Source organism: Bos indicus x Bos taurus, chromosome 21 (assembly GCF_003369695.1).
Source record: "Bos indicus x Bos taurus breed Angus x Brahman F1 hybrid chromosome 21, Bos_hybrid_MaternalHap_v2.0, whole genome shotgun sequence".
NCBI lineage: Eukaryota > Metazoa > Chordata > Mammalia > Artiodactyla > Bovidae > Bos > Bos indicus x Bos taurus.
This window is the reverse complement of record NC_040096.1, coordinates 59,760,312-59,775,242: the sequence shown is the minus strand read 5'-3', so window position 1 is coordinate 59,775,242 and position 14,931 is coordinate 59,760,312.

The following is a 14,931-nucleotide window of genomic DNA, read 5'->3' as shown; positions in this document are numbered from 1 at the left end:
AAAATCAGGAGAGCTGTCCAATCCTGGAGTGTGTGTGTGCGTGTGTGAGTGTGCTGGGGTATTCGTGTGTGCGTGTGTGTGTGTTGGGTTATGTGCGCATGCGTGTGTTTGCATGCCTCTGTGTCTGCATTATATGTGTGTGTGTGTTGGGTTATGTGTGCACGCGTGTGTTCGCATGCCTCTGTGTCTGCATTATATGTGTGTGTGTGTGTTGGGTTATGTGTGCACGCGTGTGTTCGCATGCCTCTGTGTCTGCATTATATGTGTGTGTGTGTGTTGGGTTATGTGCGCACGCGTGTGTTTGCATGCCTCTGTGTCTGCATTATATGTGTGTGTGTGTGTTGGGTTATGTGTGCACGCGTGTGTTCGCATGCCTCTGTGTCTGCATTATATGTGTGTGTGTTGGGTTCACGTGTGTGGTGGGGAAACGGGGTCAGCTCCAAGGTGGGTGGTGCTGGTGGCCACTTGGTCGGATATCAGGGAGGGGTCCAAAGGGCTTGGCTGAAGCAGAAGCTAGTGATTGATGAAGCAAATGGGCCACAGTGATGGATCTGCCCCCAAGGAGGAGGGCTGGAGATTGAGCTAATGACTCAGCAAAGGTCAGGAGTGAGACAGATGCAGAGAGGACCAGTAGATGAGGAACAGGGGAGTGGAGGGTGGAGGGCAGGCCCTTGGCTCAGCAGCCGATAAGGTCGTGCTGCTTCTGCTGAGCGTTGGTGTTTGCCAGGCATCCTGTGTGCTGGCAACCCTGACAAGCCCTTACTAACACCTGTAATCCATGTCCCAGCCTCAAGGTGCAGGGCTCTTGCACCCATCATTAAAGGAGCAGGACCCTTCATCCAGCATCAGTGCAGGGCATGACCCAGACACAAGCTGACTTGTTCAAGGTCCCACAGCTGCTGAGTGGTGATGCTGGGGTCAGACTCTGAGCTCAAGCTGCTGCGTTGTGTGAGGATCAGCTGCTTGTTGCAGGGATGTTTTTACCTGCTGTGATGCTTACTCCACGTGTCAGCTTGGCTGTATGTCTAGATATGTGGCTAAACGTTATTCTAGATGCTTCTGTGAGGGTGTTCGGGGATGAGATTAACATTTAAATTGCCGAACTTTGAGTAAAACAGGTTGTCCTTCCTAATGTGGGTGGGACTCATCCGATCAGTTGAAGTCCTGCTTAGAACTGAATACTGACTTCCCCCAGGAAGAGGGAACTCTGTACAAGACTGCCACTGGACTCGAGTCACAGCATCGTCATCCTCCTGGATTCTCTAATTTGCTAGCCCACCCTCCATGTGCTCGATTTGCTCGTCTCCGTAATCATGCAACCTGCAATTATGTGTGTATTTTGCTGTTGGTTACTAAGTCAAGTCTGACTCTTTTGTGACCCCATGGACTGTAGCCTGCCAGGCTCCTCTGTCCATGACATTTTTCAGGCAAGAATATTGGAGTGGGTTGCCATTTCCTCTTCCAGGAGATCTTCTCAACCTAGGAACTGAACTCTCGTCTCCTGAATTTAGTAGGCGGATTCTTTACCAGGACGCCAGCAGGAAAGCCTAAACAGGTAAAGAATTCACCTACCATTGCAGGAGATGCAAGAGGCGCAGGTTCGATCCCTGGATGGGGAAGATACCCTGGAGAAAGAAATGGCAACCCACTGCAGTATTCTTGCCTGAAAAATCTCATGGACAGAGGAACCTGGCAGGCTACAGTCCATAAGGTCACAAAAGAGCTGGACACGACTAAACATCTGAGCAGACACATACATATACACATAATATGTGTGTGTATCTTACTGGCTCCTTTTGTCTAAAAAAATCCTAAGGCACCTTCCCGAGAGTGGAAGTCACGGTAGGAGTAAGAGCCTAGGACTGGGCCACCTGAAACTGACTCTCATGGAGGTGTCCTGGAATCCAGCATGGCCCAGGAAGGAGATCCAGCCAGGGAGCTGTGAGTGGTGAGAAGGTTCCAGGGGGTGGGGGGCTAGGAACAGAGCGGGCCAGTGTGAGGGGAATAGGCAGCAGGGGTGACTGGCAGGAGAGGAGGCCAGAGGAGCTGAAGCCTGAGGGGCTGTCTGTCCACCTTGAGGCCATCTCAGTGTCCGGGAGTCAGACCACCTGACCCCCAGGTACTGATTGTTAGGATCCAATTTACATAGCACAAGTGTGATGTGCGGGCTGCTCAGTGGGAGAGAGATACTGCGAAGGGGGCAAAAATAGAAGCTAACTCCCTGGAAAGCCACATGCTAGCCTAAGGAGGTAGAGTCAGGGAGAGAGAGAGAGATCAGAACCTACCCTTTCAGGGTCTTGAAGATGGAGGATGGGGCTGAAAGCCGAGGAAATTGGCAGTCCCTGGAAGCTGGAAAAGGCAGACAGTGGATTCTCTGTCCCCCCACCACACCCTCAGGTACAAGACAGCCCTGCTTATTCCTGGGTCCGAGCCCTGTAAGACCCATCATGGACTTCTGACCTCCAGGATTGTAAGAGGATAAATGTGCGCTGTTTTAAAGCCCTAACTTGTTAGAGCAGCTGATTGGTTTCCTCTGAGGCCTTCTTGGCTTGTGGATGCCTGTCTTCCTGGGTCCTCACCTGCTCTTTCCCCTATGCATGTCTGTGTCCTCTTTTCTTTCTTTTTTTTTTTTATTGGCCAAGTCATGTGGCAAGTGAGGTCTCAGTTCCCTGACCAGGGATCGAACACATGGCCCCTGCCATGGAAGCGTGGAGTCTTAACCACTGGAACAGCAGGGAATTTCCTGTGTCGTCTACTTTTAAGACATCAGTCAGACTGGATGAAGGCCCATGGGGATGACCTCATTTTAACTTAACCACCTCTTCAAGGCCCTGTCTTCAAACACAGTCCCCTTCAGAGGGGCTGGCGGTTGGGGCTTCAGCATGTGAATTTGGGGGACATAATTCAGTCGATCACACCATGCTGGAGAAGGAAATGGCAACCCACTCGAATATTCTTCCCTGGAAAATGCCATGGAGAGAGGAAGCTGGCAGGCTGCAGTGCATGGGGTCTCCAAGAGTCAGAGACGACTAGTGGCTGAGCACACGCCTTGTAAGGTACAGGCTGGTTTCCCCGCTTACTACCTGGGAAGCTGACTTTGCAAGTGACGAATGCCCTGGCCCCAGCTTGTGGCCGGCACATGGCGGGGCCGTGTCCTGTCCATCTCAGGCCAAAGCTCCCCTCGCCGCCAGTCACTCGGCCTGGAAAGCAGACTGTCTCATTTTCTGCACTGCGGGATCCCACCCACGCCCCCACCCCGCAAGCAGGCACACCTCATCAGCATCAGGGTCCTGGCGAGAGTGGGGCCCTGGTCTTGCTGCACGACCTCACACTGCATCAGGCATCGTCCCCTTGGCTGTGGGCGCGGGGTAATCAAACAGCCCTGAGTCAGATGTTGCGGAATTAACAATCCTCCACATGGTATAAACAGAGTCTAAATCAAATGCCAGAGAAAGGATATTGCCTTTTAAATCGGTCCTGACAGCTGTGGAAAATATCATGCCCAAGTCGAACCCTTCCATACAACAGACGTTAATTCTTCAAGGACTCCTCGACGGGTCCTCTGGATCGTTTGTAAGATTTTATTTTATTATGGATTGGATGTATTGAAGTAAGACTATAATCTTATTGTGCTCTGACCTCTGTTTTTATAGCTCTGTATAAACAGCAGTTACCGTATTAGATGGAGAGATGTTTACAGATGGAGAAATAAAAACACTCCGATTTACTGTGTTGTGGAAACCTGAAACCAGCCCACGGCAGGGCCTGGGTTTTGTTCGTCCGGGGCCCGGTCCTGATGGGAGTCGACAGCTTTGATGGGCAGGAACACAGAGCAGGGCGCCGGCCCTGGGCTCCTTTCCACGGGAGGATGCAAGCTTGTGGCTCCAGACTGCCAGGGCTTTGCCGCAGACTTCTCTCTGAAGGCTCTGCGATCCCAACCGTTTGGATCCCCGGGTTGGACGTGGATGGAAGAAGGCTTCGCGGTCGAGAAGCTTCGGTTTCTGTTCTCCACGTTCATCGCTTCCCCGATGCAGAGGCTGTGCAGAGGCAGGACCCGGGTTTCAGAGCTGGGCTGACCTGGGCTTGGTCCAGACTCTGTGTTTAATGATGCTGTGACCTTGAACTTTAACTCTCCCAGTCTGGGATTTCACCTGTGAACTGTGGGACTGAAAATACCTGTGTCACAGATAATTTTTTTTTTTAAATTTTAATTTTATATCAGAGTATAGCCTATTAACAAAGTTGTGACAGTTTTATGTGTACAGTCATACATACACACGTATCCCTTCTCCCCCAAACTGCCCTCCGATCCAGGCTGCCACATAACATTGAGCAGAGTTCCCTGTGTTATGTAACAGGACTCTGCTGGTTATGCATTTTAAGTATAGCAGTATGTACATGTCCACCCCAAACTTTGCTCTCTAAGTCTGTGGGTCTGTTTCTGTTTTGTAAATAAGTTCATTTGTATCACTTCTTTTTAGATTCTGCCTGTAAGGGATGTCATAGGATAGTTCTTCTTCTCTGTTTGACTTACTTCACTCAATATCTAGACCTGTCCATGTTGCTGCAAATAGCATTATTTCATTCTTTTTTGAATAGCTGTGTAATATTCCACAAGGACTGAAAAGGACATGATGGAAGGCCGGGCCTTCAGGAAAGCTCCTTTCCTTTGCCCTCCTCTTCCCTTTTAAAATCCTGTTCTACGTTGGTGAGGGAGGACCCAGTCGTCCTCAGTGAGTGGTTTACTCGTGATGGCCCTGGGCCACTTTCTGGCACTCACTTGGCTCCCTAAAGAATGACCTCAGCCTCGGTTCACTCCTTCTTGACTCATCGTGTGTGGAAGGCCAGCTGGGGACACGTGCAGGGAGAAAGCAAGGCAGAGGATGTGAAAATGTCAGGACGTGCGGCCAAAGAAAGTTTGTTGTTGTCGTTCAGTTGCTCAGTCGTGTCTGACTCTTCGCAACCCTAAGGACTGCAGCACACTGGGCTTCCCTGTCTTTCACTATCTCCTGGAGTTGGCTCAAACTTGTGTCTACCTGATGTGAAGAGCTGACTCACTGGAAAAGAAAGTTTAACTGGGATGTTAACCTTGAGTGAAAACTCAGTGAGTTTCCCATGTAAAGATGCACATACACACTCAGGAGAAGAGGACCCCAGGCAGGGGGAGCAGCAGATGCAGACAGAGGTGGGATGAGGGACAAGGATGGGGATGAGGTTAGGGACATGGTGGGGTCACATGGGGCCAGATGTCCAGATCTTGTCATGCAAATGGGTATCCACCTGCTGGACACCAGGGTCCCAGTGTCTCTCAATGTGGCAGGCCACTGGGAGAGTTTGGGGGTGTTATAAACTGAATGTGTCCTCCCAAATTGGTATATTGAAGCTCTAACCCCCTAATGTGATGGTATTAGGAGGTGGGGCCTTTCAGGGGTGATCAGGTTTAGATGTACTCATGAGGTTGGAGCCCCCATGGTGGGATTAGTGCCCTTTTAAGAAGAGTTACCAGAGCTCTGTCTCTGCTCACACACCGAGAGGTCCTGTCTGCACACAATGTACATGGGCATCCAAGCCAGGAAGACAGGCCTCACCAGGAATGAAGTCTGCCAGCATCTCGGACTTCCAGCCTCCAGAGCTGTGTGAAATAAATGTCTGTTGTTTATACCAGCCAGTCCGGGGTATTTCATGAGAGTGGCCAGGGCTCACTAAGAGGGGAGCATTCCCGGTGTCAAATCATGGCTTGGATGGGCCTGTTGACAATTTAGTTCATAACAGCCAGATCGAGGGATTTCCCAACAATTATTAAAATCAACTGTCCATTTTTATGAGAAATCATAATGGAAAATAATATTAGAAAGGAATCTACTGGGTTGGCCAAAAAGTTCAACAAGATGTTATAGAAAAACCCAAATAAATTTTATGGCCAACTATATATATATCTGAATCACTTTTCTGTATAGCAGAAATTAATACAACATTATAAATCAACTATATTTCAATAAAAGAATTAAAAGAATCAACTATCAATTGAATAATTGTTAGAATGATTTTTTGAGCCATTCTTACCATAATTAATATCATCTGTTTTTTATATACACATACATTTATTAAAATATATTAAATGCTTTTCAAAGTTGTACTTATACATCAATTCATGTCCTGATTTGTGTTGCCATAGTAGTTAACACACATATAATCCCCTCTGCATAAGGAGCCTCTAAATTTGCTGCCAACACTGGCATTCTGTGCCTTCTCCTTCCACCTCTGCGTGTCTCAAGTCCCAAGCACCAATGTTCTATATGTCACCCTGCTCACCCCAGTCCACACTATGCCAGCCACTGGGCTCTTTAAGCTTCTGGCTACATCCTTCATCTTCACTTGGCTGCCTTCCACTGGCCATTCTCCCAATGAAGACTCGCCCCGTGTCTGCATTCATGTAGCAAGAGTGTATGACACGTCTGCTCGTGTTACTGGGGAGATGGCTGCGAACAAGGCAGAGACTCCACCTCATGCAGCTGACATTGAAGGGGGAATGAGATACAGAAATATGACCTGCTCCCCCTGCCAGGGAACGGTGAGTGCCAAGGGGAGAGGTGGAGCAGGGTGAGAGGACGGCGTCCAGGCTGGGAGTGCTCAAGGAGAACCCCGCTAACAAGGCTTTGTTCCTGCTGACGTAGAAGACTTTCCGAGCCACCCATACTTGGTAGCTTGTGACTATTTCTTATCCCAAATCAGGGCATTTTAGGTGCAGTAAAAGGTCTGTGGGGAGAGAGGAGAGCCCTGAAAGAACTGTACCTATTTATACACTGATTTTGGTTTATTCTCATTTCTAGGGCTTCACATGGGCCCATGTGGAGGGCAGGGGAAATGATGGATGCTGTACCCAGGGAGGCTGTTAGTGGCCTGCCGGGGTCAGGTGTTAACCTAGCAAATCCATCACATTCAGTTCAGTCACTCAGTTGTGTCTGACTCTTTGCAACCCCATGGACTGTAGGATGCCAGGCCTCCCTGTCCATTACCAACTCCTGGAGTTTACCCAAACTCATGTCCATCGAGTCGGTGATACCATCCAACCATCTCATCCTCTGTCGTCTCCTTCTTCTCCTGCCTTCAATCTTTCCCAGGATCAGGGTCTTTTCCAATGAGTCAGCTCTTCGCATCAGGTGGCCAAAGTATTGGAGTTTCAACTTCAACATCAGTCCTTCCAGTGAACACCCAGGACTGATCTCCTTTAGAATGGACTGGCTGGATCTCCTTGCAGTCTAAGGGACTCTTAAGAGTCTTCTCCAACTCCACAGTTCAAAAGCATCAATTCTTCGGTGCTCAGCTTTCTTTACAGTCCAATTCTCACATCCATACATGACCACTGGGAAAACCATAGCCTTGCCTAGACGGACCTTTGTTGGCTGCTGTTGCTGGTTGTCAGGCTCTAGAGTGGGGGGTAGGAGGGGTTCTTCTTCCCAGAGCCAGATGTGGCTCACCTCTTATTCCCCTCCACTTCAGTCCCCCCACCGCATGCGCCTGCCCTCCCACAAAGTGTGGCATTGGACACGAGAAGGGAAATTATGGTTTTCTTCAAATAGACAGTGGCCTGGAACACAAGGGAGGGTGCAGACTGGTTCTGGATGGTTCTAAATAGCGATGAATGCTGCAGTTCAATTCAAAGAGCCCTTTTAAATGAAGAGTGTTGTCCTAGAGGGAAGCACCTTGCTTCAGAGCTCCCAGTGCAGAGGATGTTGGAGTTGAGTGGGAAGGAAGACCGTCTGATGGAGGAGCTGCACGGCCTCTGCCATCAGGTGAAGGTCTGGACTCCCCGCTCCTTCTTGATTTGAGTGTCTGTGAGTCCAGGGCAGTGGTTCTCCACCCATGGCAATTTTACCCCCAGGGGACTTTTGACAATGTCTGGGGATGTTTTGGATCATCCCACCATGGCGGGGGCAGGGAGGTGAGGCAGTGTTTCTGGGATCTAGTAGGTACTAGCCAGAGATGCTGCTAAATGTCTTCCTATGCTCACCATAACCCCTTCTTCCCCAACAAAGAATGTTCTGGCTCAAAGTGTCCGTAGGGCTGAGATTGAAAAAGCCTTGGGGCAGATAAATATTTAGCTCTAAGGAGGGCCTCAGAAAAGTCGGGGCATTTGGAAGATGGGGAAACTGAGGCCCAGGGAGCGGAAGGGGTTCACAGAGGGTCCCATGGTAAATTAGGGGCAGAGCAGAGGCTAGGACATGACTGAGACCTCATTCAGTGCCCACTCTATTCCAAGCCGCCTCAGCAGCCGGTTCACCCCAGAGACCCTGGTCTTTGCCAGCATTTGACATAGAGACATCAGTGCTCAGTCTAGCTAAGGGTTAAGGCAACACTGTGCCCATGGCCCTGTGTTAGTGTAGACACAGCCTCTGCTTACTGTGTGGCCACAAGCTGGGAACGTATGTTTTCACTTTCCCCCACCAGAATCTGGACCAAATTCAAACCAGACTCGCCATCTCATCCCTGAGTCACAAACCCAAGTAGGCCTCCATATGCATCTATCTTATGGTCTAACACAGCCAGCATGGGCAAAGGTTCACCCTTAGCAAAAACCAGCAGCTTCTCTGCCTGTGGTCTATGACACAGTTGACAGATAGACGCTTTGGGACAAAATGGTTCAGTTAGATTTTTCATTCCTCGATTGTCAGGATGGGTCTACGAGAGAGGCTTCCAGTGTGAGGTTTGCATGTGGCCATCTCCTAAAAAGCTCCTTCCAAGAGGGCAGAGGTAGGGCTTCTCAGAGGAGCGTTTTCTCTTACTGGACCTCAGATGACCAGAAAAGTTTGGGATCCTCCCTCAGAATATGATGCAAAAGGGAGACACCGGCTGGGATGCCTGACTTACGTGTTTGTTATACAACCACGTCGAAGGGTAGGCTTCAGGGTTCCAGTCTTCTCCTCCTGTGGGAGCCTGGTCCATGGCTCTGGGCTGTCTGCATGTTCCTGGCTGGGAGGTAGCCCCCAAGGCAGATGTCACCGCTGTCCCAAGGAAGGAGGGGGAAAAGGTGGGTATGGAGAGTCTGAGCCTTGGGTGGCCCATAAATTACATCATTTTAATTTAAATTTTTCTCACTCTTTATTTTGAAATAATTATAGACTCACAAGAAGTTTCAAAAATAGGCCCAAAATGTCCTGTGGACCCTCGTCTCCCAACTTCTGTCAACGGTGACAACTCACATGTGTTATAAAAGCCGGCACGTGATTTGGTGCAATGCAGGGAGGTGGACTCCAGGCTTTGCTTGGATTTCCCTTTTTTTTCTTTTGATTTGCCGTTTTAACACATGTTCATGTGGCTTTATTTTCATGTATCTTTGTGTATCTTCCATGACATTTTATCCCATGTGTAGATTCGTGTAACCACCACCATGGTCAGGATTGAGATGATGCATCTCCAGGAACTCTCTCCTGCTTCCCTGCGAGAATGACACCCACCTTCCTCATGCCTGATGCTCCCCGTCCTCACTCTGCATCTCTATAATTTGGTCAACTCGAGGAGCCATGGGGTATGTAACCTTTTGAGATGGGCTTTTCTTCACTCAGCACAACGCCCTTGAGATTCATCCAAGCTGGTTCTTTTTTATGACAGAGGAGTAGTCCGTGGGGTAGATGTAGCATGGTTTGTTTCATCGGAATCCCATCAGGATTGTCGAGTCTGCCCAGTGGGTGGTGGCTGCTTCAGACATGGTGACAAGGAATGACACCATTCCTTTCTTGCAGTCCATGGAGGATGTGCCTTGGAGATGGGCATTATTATTCCTTTTGACGAATTTGCACATTTACTCAGCACACTTATTTGGCACGGACTCTGTGTAATGTAAAGAACTCAATGGTGAAAGAGAGAACCAATTCAGAGTCTCAGTGGAGGGGACCATATTTAATACATAAACAGGAAAATAGATACTTATATCTTCTGATGAGGGCTTTAAAGAAAAGAGCCAGGTTCTAGGAGAGAAGAGAACTTCAGTATGGATGCTTCAGTCCTTTCCCAGCAAGATGAAGAAGTGTTAGTTCATGGAGGGGAATAGCATTCCAGGCCCAGGAACAGCATGTGCCGGGGCTCAGAGGCTGGAAGGAAGTGCATATTTTGGAAGAATGGATGGAATGATTCAGGGGGTGGAGGTCAGGTTGGGCTGGATCATGTGGGTCCTTGAAGGTGGGACATTCTGTTTCCATGGCAATGGGAAGCCTGCAGAGCATTTAAACAGAAGACACATGTTGTATGGGCTGTTTCACAGAGACCATGCTGGCTGGGGTGTGGATACTGGCCCAGTGAGCACAGAAGCCAAGAGACTCATTGGGAGGTCATGGTGGCCTGGTCTATGCCTTTGGCAGTGGAAATTAAGAGTGGACAGATTGGAAGGTTGATAGTCAGGAGGTGGAAGAGATGTGATCCATGTGTGGTGGTACCTTGGGGCCTGACATGATCTGGGGCTCAGCAATGTAGCTCTGGGTTTGGGATTATGGGAAAGGGCTGCTTGAGGTGGTAGAAAGCACAGACAAGCTCTGGGGAGAGTGGCTCAGTTCAGCATCTGTCTCCATCTTCTTTTGGCTTCCTGGGCTTGAAGTGACTTAGCTTCATCCAGCCTTTATTTTCTCAACAGTAAAATGGGTATAATCATTATCTGCAGGACCAAGTGGTTTCAAAGACCAAGTGGGATGCTCTGTGCAGAGTACCCAGCCCAGTGGCTAATGCAGCAGCCTCTCAGTGAGTGATAATCATCTCCCCTCATTGAGGACACAGGTTGGGTCTTGTCGAGCCTGGTCTTGCCAGCATCCAGCAAGGGCCTGACGTGAGACAGGTGCTCCATAAAGTCTTGTTAATTTCTTCCCTTTCCTTGAATTTCCTTGAGCGTCTTCCTCTCTGGGGACACGTGGTCAGCGCTGGGTGGCTGTGGGGCATGGGAGTGGCAGTACAGAGGACTTGGGGGACAGACTGGACTGCCTGGGACACTTGGAGGCATTGATACTGGAACATTCTCTCTTTCCTTTTTAGAGTGTGTGATTCACATTACACACTGGCCTTCGGGGCTCTAAAAAGCATGCCCCAGGGAAAGGGGTTGGCAACAAAGACTTTGCAGTCCTAAGGGGCAGCGATCTACCGTATCTCCTTCATTTGAAGTGGGTGATCTTTCTCCTCCCTCGTACTTTCCAGCATGTTTTGAAGTCAAGGTACATCCTGCATCTGTGTGCATGCTCACACCCTCCCCTCCCCCCCAGCTGAGCTGTTGTTAAATCTTTCAGTTGATGGTATTTTATATGGAGGAAATCTGGCTGTGCTTGGCTTCCTGGCCCCGCCCCAACCCCTTCCCGGTGATGTATTAAGTCACTGTGAATTAGGCGGGCGAGCCAGACAGATCCTGTCTGAAGGTTTTCAGAGTCCCCCGGCGGTGGCGGTCTCTCTTTGCCGTCCAAAGCTTCTGAGAGTAGATGGAGATATTTTATTATTTGGTAGCAGATAACTTCCTCAGCGTGGTCTCCTGGGGGTTATCACTGGTGAACTCAGAGTCATTTGCTACGCATCAGATTTTACCCTCTGACAACGCAAACCATTCAAGGAGAGGAATTCCCGTCAATGGTGTGTGCGCACCACAGGGTGGGTGTTAACAGCGAGGTGCCTGGTGCTGGGTGAGCCGTCTGAGGGAACTAACTCCCTTGCACCCTGCCCCTGGGAGTGGACGGTCATGTCTGAGCTTTGGTGAACAGGGCAGGGGGTCCAGATGACCCTGTCAGAGAGAGGTCAGCACCCAGGTCAGCAAGCACATGAGCTCTTGCGTGGGTGACGGGGTGTGAAGAGTGGAAGGGTAGGCTGAGTGATGCTGGAGGGAGAAACCCTCTTAGTCCACGTGCATTGGGTTCCAGGGTGGGTGGAAGCCCGTGACCTGGTGGTCTCTGGTCCCCAGGGCTACTCTTGTTCAGTGGCGTTGGACATCCCGGTATGAGAGGTTCTGATTGTGAACATGGCTGGCTGTGGGCTCGCCTCCCGCTCTCAGTTCTGTGGTTTGAACACACTCGTCTTTTCCAAAGGACAGCCCTCAGAGAGGTGGCGGTGCCAGGCATGGGCCTGGGTCCCGGGCTGTCACTCTATCTGTTCCTGTTTGATGGGTGGAGAACAAGGTCCCTCTCATGGGATGGGGAGGCGCCTGGCTCTGCAGAGACCTCATAGGACAGGGACATAGCCCTAGAAGCCTGTTCTGTGTTGTCAGGATGCTGTGATCAGCCCGGGGCAGCATGTCCTGTGAGCACCCACTGTAGACATTTCTCTCTTCCTTCAGTCTCAGGCAGACCTTGGGCTCCTCCAGCCCTGGGGGTTTGCTGTGAGTGTGAAGGAGACAGAATCAATCAGTGCAGAAGTTTCTAGATGGTGGGGCCTGGAGCCTGGGGGCCTGAGGGGGCGGCTCAGGGCAGCTGTGAGGATGGTGGGAATGGAGATGGTGGAGCTCGGCCCCGGAGTGCTCCCCTGCCCCATCCAGAGCAGCCCCCTTTCCATCTGTTTTGAATATCGTGGTTCCTGGTGACAGGACTTCTGACGGAGCTTGGCTCTGTGGAAGATGCGGGTCCAGCTTGCCAGCTACCGCAGCCCAAGCGCTCCGGGACCTCAGCCTCGTCGTTCTTTTCTGATCTGACTCTGGGCTTCATCTTCTTCCTCCTGCTCTGTTTCCCTTTGGCTGATTTCTTCACGTCATCTTTCTATTACACTTTATGCATCTTTTCATGTGCTCTAGATCCTACTTGGTGCCGAGCCAGGCAGGACAAATTGACTGAGTCACAAGGTTTGCCCCTCTGCCCTCTGTGTTCCTCTTTGTCTTTAGGATCAAGGCCAAGGTCAAAGCCAAGCCTTGGTCAGTGGGGCAGAGGGTGTGGAATGATCCTGAGACCACCGCCCCGGCATCCCCCTACTCCCCGTCTGCTGTTGCACATCCTCACACACACACACACACACACACAGACACCTCCCTGGGTGCATGAACGTTCCCCCCACCAGTGCCCACTACTTGTCCCAAGCCATCTTGGGGACCCCTGCCCCAGCCCAGGCCACATTCCTTTTATAGAATGTTTGTTTGCCTTTTCTTCTGCCCTGTAAACACTTGGGGAGCCTGAGGGCATGGTGTGTGTGTGGGCGTGCTCAGTCATGTCCAACTCTTTGTGACCCCATGGAATGTAGCCCGCCAGGCTCCTCTGTCCATGGAATTTTACTGGCAAGAATACTGGAGTGAATAGCCATTTCCTTCTCCAGGGGATCGAACCTGGGTCCCCTGCATTGCAGGGAGATTCTTCACTGCTGCGCCAATATGGAAAAGGAAATGGCAACCCACTCCAGTATTGCTGCCAGGAAAATCCCATGGACAGAGGAGGCTTGTGGGTCACAAAGAGTTGGACACGACTGAGCACATGCGTGCGCACACACACACACACACACACACACACACACGGCTTCCCTGCTGGCTCAGTGGTTAAGAATCTGCCTGCAGTGCAGGAGACCTGGGTTCGATCCCTGGGTCGGGAAGACACCCAGGAGAAAGGGATGGTGACTCACTCCAGTATTCTTGCCTGGAGATTTTCATGGACAGAGGGTCCACGGGATCTCAAAGAGTCAGACATGACTGAGCGACTTTCACTTTGAGGGCATGGTAGGCGCTCTTTAAAGAAAAGCAAAGGATGAGTCTCCAGCCTGGGGGTGGCTCTAGACTCGGCTGATCTTTCCCGCAGAGGCTGAAACCCTCAGTGGAAAAAGCGAGGGTCTGGTCTTAGGAAGGTGGCAGTGCTGGCGGACCAGGGGTCCTGGGCGGGGACGCTGAGATCCCGCTCTGTGCCACCTGCCCTCAGGGCCCCCCTTCTGGGACGGGTTGTGTGATGGCCTGGCCCCCTCCCTGCTGCGCTGTCCTGGAGACGAGGGCACGGGACACAGGGTCATGCGGGGTCCTTGAGCCCCTTGGCTGGCCATGGTGCAGGTCTTTCCCAGATGCAGCCTTGGGTGGTGTGGCCCATCCCGATTGTCTGATGGGGGGCATGTGGGTGGCCCGGGGTGTCCACTTGCTGCTCCACATTCCTGGGGCCACCTGGAAGCCTTGGGGAAAGGCGGCGGAGTGGCAGGACTACCTGCCTGTGTCCTCCTGGCTGGCCAGACCCCTCCCACCACCGGCACTTGCAGCCACACTCATATCCGTTCCCCCCTCTCATTCCCCACTCCCGTGCCCTGAAATACCCGTCATCACTGGTCTGCAGCCCCCTACCCAGGTGCTCACTCCCACCCCACACTAAGCCCACACATGTCCTTTCAAACACACACACACACACACACACCATGAAGACACCTCTTGCTCTTTTCCTCTCCGAGGAAGGGTGAGGGGGGAAGCACCTGGCATTTTGCCTGTGCATCCACTTCCCCTCTCTGCCCTGTACACGTATGTCCTGTTGGCATCAGCTGCCCAAGTTCTCTGGGGACCTGCTCCTCTCTGCTCTCAGTGCACAGGGTTCAGCTGAAGCTGAGCCCACCAGCGAGCCAGACCAGGCAAAGCAGAGGCCAGCCTCCCTCTGGCACAGGACCCAGCTTGGCCAATGGGAACCCTGGACTGGAACCTTCCAGAAGGTGGCTGTCCCTTGGCTGCACTGGTAGACTGAGGATCCAGAGCTGTGTGGGGTGAACCCACATGGGGAGGAGGGGCAGAGTCCAGACCAAGGACTGTGTTCCTCTGACACCATGAGGCTCCCGGGCAGCCTGTGCCCAGAACTGGAACCACCCTTGAACTCCCTTAGAGGCACCCATCAACTCTCTTTTTGCCCAAATGAGTCTGAGTTGAGGTCTATCCTCTGCACCCGGAAGCATCCTGAACGGTACAGTGGGGACTTGGAATGGTGCCTGGCCACAGGGCTCTTTTCTGCAGAGCCCTGGATCTGCTGGGCGGTCAGG